This window comes from Lepisosteus oculatus, unplaced genomic scaffold (genome assembly GCF_040954835.1).
Source record: "Lepisosteus oculatus isolate fLepOcu1 unplaced genomic scaffold, fLepOcu1.hap2 HAP2_SCAFFOLD_94, whole genome shotgun sequence".
NCBI lineage: Eukaryota > Metazoa > Chordata > Actinopteri > Semionotiformes > Lepisosteidae > Lepisosteus > Lepisosteus oculatus.
The window spans coordinates 20,001-25,995 of NW_027168430.1; the positions used below are offsets into that span (position 1 = coordinate 20,001).

Sequence of the window (5,995 nt, forward strand, 5' to 3'; positions counted from 1 at the left end):
TTTGGTGCTCTGTGCAAAACGCGTCGACATCTGCTTCCAGCTGCAAAATGCCATTCGCGGACGCTGAAGAACTTATTTCCAAGGAAGCGGGTACAAGCGATTGGGCGTTTTAAAACCACCAGGAACAGCAAAGAGGCGCGCTTCTTTGCTTGCGCCGAAACACACCGACTGGAGGCGGATAACGTAGTCGGCAGGATTCGAACCTGCGCGGGGAGACCCCAATGGATTTCTAGTCCATCGCCTTAACCACTCGGCCACGACTACAACAAGCCCCACTGCGGCTGCGTTCTTGCTACAATCTTACCTGGATCGCGAGGCGCCGGCGGAAGCCTATTTCAAAGTCGTTCTCCGTTTCAAAAAAACATTTCCAAAATACAAGCCTTGCAGACAGACACGCCTCAGAGGACTTAAGGGTGGCTTCATGTCGGAATGATAAAGTCTCCCCGTCCGGACATGAAAATGCCACTTTGTTACACACAAAAAAAGAATCAACAACAGAGAAATGCCCACAAGCATTTGAAAAGCCGCACCACGTCGCACTTGAAATAGCTCAAACATTAGTGGTAGACGCAGGAATCGCCTTTTTATTTACGCTCTTACCAACGCGATGGAAAGCAAAACAAAGCAAAGCAGAGCAAAACAAAACGAACAAACGAAAACCCTCACGTCCCGCACTTGCGTATAACGCCGTTACTTGCCCAAGCGGTATTATACGTCATCCTAGCACTGCACCCCGGGGTGTACAGTATATGGGAACGAGCACACGCCACGAATCGTCTCGAATCACTCCCCACAGCTGTAAGGCGCCTTGAAGCGTGCACCCCCAACATTCTTCTTTGCGCGTCTGTGAAAGGTAAACTCTTGAGCAAACTCTAAACCAGCTCTAAGGAAACTAATCCGATTAGACGTTACTTTGACTCATCCTTTAAGGGACCTTTGTTAATTGGAGAAATCAATGATTTCGAATGAATTCTGTATGCGTTAAAAGACAGCTATACACAGAAAACATGCAGGACACTGCTCATGATGTTTCCCGAGCCGAAACACAGTGCGTTTTTCCAAGCCATCTGACAAAGCCCGCCCACTGAAAACTGCAGCAGATCGTGTAAAGACGTTCAACTTTGTAACTACTGCACGCACAGGAAGCAGAATAAATTCCTCTTTTCAAACTGTCAAAGGTTTGCTTTGCGAACGCTGCAGGACATCGCACAATCTCTTTTGAACGGGGACAAACGATTTCTTATGAGGCGCACTAAGTACAGACGTTTAAAAAGCTCCACTCATGCCGACCATGCAGCATGAAGAAGCGCAACCTAACGTTTGCATTCCTAGCACTGTTGCAACCTAGCACTGTTGCATTCCACGCATCAGTAGCTAAGAGAATATCATTTAAGGCTCTTGTTAATGCTGTTTCAGAAACCAGACTGAAATTTCTCAAGTATATTATTTGAATCCAGATACGATTGACGTTGGGCAACAACTATTCTCTCAAAACTTTTAGATTGAAATGGGACCTTTGAGACAGGCCTGTAGTTGTTAAGAACTTGTGGATCCAAATTTGACTTCTTAAGGAGCGGTCTAACAACCGCTACCTTAAATTGATCAGGTACAACGCCTGACGCAAGCGATGCATTCATCATACTAATTATAGGTCCTGCCAGTCCTTCGAGGGAATCTTTGACTAGCTGAGTGGGTATGGGATCTAGCGAACAGGTGGTTGACTTTGTCTTACGTCTGTGTCCATGAGTCCACCATAAGAAGAAATCTGAACAGAAATCTGAGTGGTGATCATGCGAGGTCACCACGGAGGAAACCACTGCTCTCCCCCCAAAAAAAACCACCACTGCCCCTCTCAAGTTTGCTAAAGACCACATGGATGTTCCACAGCAACTCCTGGAACAATGTTCTGTGGACAGACGTGACAAAAGTTGAACTTGTTGGTAAATGTGCACAGCGTTATGTTTGGAGATAACAAAACACTGCATACCAACTCCAAAACCTCATCCCACCTGGGAAGCATGGCGGAGGCTGTACGGCTTGCAATCATCGAGGGACCGATGAATTCCAAGATGTATCAGGAAATTCTACAGCAGAATGTCAGGGTGTCTGCCTGTGATCTAAAACTCGAAAGACGCTGGGTCATGCAGCATGACAAAAACAAAGGAGTACATCAACAACAGAGTGGCTGAAACAGAAGAAATTCCATATTTTGGGATGGCCAAGTAAGAGTCCTGACCCCAATCCCATTGAAGTGCTGTGGCGTGATCTGAAGCAGGCCGTTCAGCGCAAGACATCCCAAAAATATACATGAACTGAAACAGTTTTGCATAGAGGAATAGGCCAAAATACTTCCTAACCGCTGCTCAGGTCTGACCAGCCGCTACAGAAAGTGGGGATTGAGGTTTTTGTCATAAAGGAGGTTCCACTAGCTCCTTAATATAAGGGTTCACATACTTTTTCCATCAATGACCTTGATTGTTTAAACCATTTGGTCAATAAAGAAACAGCAATGTCAAATGTTGGGCGTGTGTTGTTTGTGAAATCAGACTCTCTTTATTAATTATTATGACTTAGATAAAGATAAGATCACATGTTAGGAGCCATTCATGCAGAAATCCACATCATTCCGAAGGGCTGTTTACAAAAGTTTTTCTCCCAACTGTATGTGAGAGAAAAGCAGAGACGCTCACTGAGTAAGGTGGGGTTGTAGCTTTGCAAATCACAAGGACATTTGTACGCTCAAAATGGGACAGGAGCACCCCAGATGGGACTCAAACCCACAATCGCTGTTTTAGGAGGCCAGTGTCTTAGCCATTAGGCCACTGGGGCACACTGGGGAGGGTCAATCACGCTGATGAGAGACAGTTTTTTTTTCCTTTGCTTTTTCAAAGGGATCCCCAAAATTAGGGAAGTTAGGCAGCAGAAGGTTTACTGTGACCTGAGAAGGACCGGCATCCAATCACGGTGGTACACACACACACGCTCTCACTCATCTGAGCTACACGGCTACCAAGATGATCTCAGGTGCGCCGAGCTGGTACGGAACATATTGAACTGATCGACGACGAATTGTCTCTCAGACAGGCTTTTCACCTCTGAGCTCCCTGACTGACAGTGATCAGCTAGGTAGTGAAACAGTCAGCTGCTTCTAAGCCTTAAACAGCTGCATCTCGGCGCTTCCACGGAGAGATGATTTGAAAGCCGAACATCGCCTATTGGGAACACCTTTCTATCACTAGTTTAAGAGACTCTTAAGGTCTTGCAGAGGTGCCTGTCTAATAGCATGTGCTTTGCAAGCTATAGGTGTTTAGGCTGAGGCAGAATGCCTGTTAACAAAATGTTTTTCTAAAGGGGCCTCGCACTCTTTTCCAAGCAATGGTCACCATCCCCACCGAGTGTCACAATGTAGTCATGTCCTAGGACATCACCTGTTAGTCTCCATTTGTCTGCCACCAACACTTTAGGTTACGGAGTCACAACCGCACCCCGGAGACCAGAGGAGCCATTGGCGTTCTGGCGGCGCAGATTGGGCTGAAGGTGGGACGCTTGAATCTCGCTGTTGGAGGCCTTCTGAAACTGACCCAAGCCTTTCCCTTGAATTAAATGTAAATAAGAAATGAACCCCAGATGCACATGGAATCAATCACGTGTTTCCTTTGAGCCGTTTCAGAGACTGCTCCAGAGTTTACCTTGCACAGATGCGCAAAGATTAATGATGGGGGTGCACGCTTCCAGGCGTCTTACAACTGTAGGGACTGTTTAGAGACAATTCGTAGATTGTTCTCATTTCCCTCTATTCCCCGTGTTGCAGTGGTAGGATGACGTAAATTCCTGCTTCGACACGTAACGGCATTATAATCAAGTGCAGGAGCTGAGGGCTTTAGTTTTGTTTCGTTTTCCATGGCGTTCGTAAGCGCGCAAATCAAAGGCAATTCCTGCGTCTAACACGAATGTAAATGCTTTGGAAAGTGCAGTGTGGTGCAGCTTGTAAAATCCTTTTCCACATTTGTGGTTTGTTGATGTTTTTTCTGTCTGCCAAAGTTGCATTTTGACATCCGGACTGGGGGACTTCATCATTTGAACGTGAAGCCAGCCTTAAACCCTCTGAGGCATGTCTGTCTGCCGGCACGAATCTTGTGAAAGGTATTTTTTTTTTTAACGGAGAGCGACTTTAAAAAGGTTTCCGCAGCGACTTCGCACTCCGTGTTAGATTATAGGAGGAATGCGGCGGCAGCGAGCTCGCTTTTGTCATGGCCGAGTGGTTAAGGCGATGGACTCGAAATGCGTTGGGGCTTCCCCGCGCAGGTTCGGAACTTGCCGACTCCGGCGTCTGCCGCACGTCGCCTTGTGCCTGCGCGGCAAAGGCAAAGTGCCGCTTCTCCTTTCCCGGTACTATAAAAATGCTAAATCGCTTGGACCCGCTGCCATGGAAAGCAGTTCTTCAGATTACCACACATTCTGCGTTCGCACCTCTGGTGCTCTACTTATGCCTTTGAAAACCTAATGAATAAAGCTGAAAGAACCGACACGATATGTAGGTGCTCGTAAAGCACGCATTAAAGATCTGTTAACAGCAAGGGTTTCAGTGGGTTAACTGAGGAGAAGGCGTGATCGCTAATTGTTGACTTTTTATTTGGTGTTAGAAACACTCTTACTGTGCATGATGTGCAACAAATGTAGCCACAGAAATTGCATCACGCTTTCATGTATGCTATTGCAAACACCAACGTTGCCTAGATAGAAAACCGAAATAGCCGTGGGTTTGCTTGTTGGTCTGAAGGATCTCTCTTCGAATCTCTATCATTTGTCAATGGAAGTAAAAGGCGCTGCAATCTCATACGTTCAGAATCAAACCCGCAGCTGTTGTTCGACTTTATTTCTTGACTAATTACAACTGAGTGTCGCATGAGCAGTTACGTAAACTTGTCTGGTATATTTGAACACAAATGCCGTTCTTCAATTAAAACTAACAGTACATTGTCAGGGACATTCAGTTCTATACAAACAAGAGACAGACAAGAGAATATTTCTACCTTTCATGTGGACTACGTGTTGACTTACTGATCGGAATAATTGAAAAGTTCGGGTTCATAGCCGATGCAGTGCGTGCTAATTAGAACAACAGCAACGCTGAGCTCTCAGCACCGTACTGAGCCCAGGTGTTTTTCTAAAGCTGTCAGGTGCAGTTCATTTACATGAAGGAAATCTCTTACTGGGTACGATTACAATACAGTAAGTAGCACAGGCTACTTAGGGAGTAGCCTGATGCGTTTAAAAACGACCCGAGCCAGGCAGAAGTCGAACCTACAATCTCCTGATCCGTAGTCAGACGTGTTATCCATTGCACCACTGACCCTGGTGCAACACTGCAGGACTGCAACCCGGTGAGCTCAGCACTGCAACTAGTAAAATACCCCCGGTCCATTCTTTTCCAAAAGTGAGAAACACCTGTTTTCTACATTTTGTCTGTTTTAAAACCATATCTCTTTAAACCAAACCAAGAGTTTGTCTTTTGCTCTGATATTCTGATTCATTTCGATTTCAAAGAAAAAAAAAACTACCTTCCAAAGCATCATAAAATTGTCCCTTCTTCCAGACTCTACTTCTCTCTTGTAGTAGTACAGCAGACCTTTCCAGGTGAGCAGATCACAGAGTCCGAAATGAGCTTCCTCCATCAAGCAAAGTACCTGAACATGACTCTGTCATCATAAAAGCGCCCCTGTAATAAAGAAATTCAATCTGAAATCAAGAGGGCAGTTGCCTACTGAAATACAAGAAGTCATCAATTTTAACCTAGCAACACATTAAAGGCTGCATCTATACAAGTACGATTCTAGAAATGCTCACCAGATTACGTTTTAAGAAGGAACTGCGCTTCAGGTTCTGCCGAGATCTTAACTCGGATGGCAGGATTCAGAGTCCGGAGTGCGGACTGATTGCGCATGGAGGGTCCATATACTGTGGATCCCTCAGTGATCTTCCGCGTATTCAAACC

The 5,995-nt window shown here is 45.7% G+C and overlaps 1 non-coding gene across 1 annotated transcript; it reads right to left on the reverse strand.

Moving 5' to 3' along the window:
- Nucleotides 1-182: 182 nt before the first annotated feature.
- Nucleotides 183-264, reverse strand: trnas-aga (transfer RNA serine (anticodon AGA)). Its single transcript has one exon. It is a non-coding gene; the product is annotated as a tRNA-Ser (tRNA).
- Between the last annotated feature and the right edge of the window lie 5,731 nt (nucleotides 265-5,995).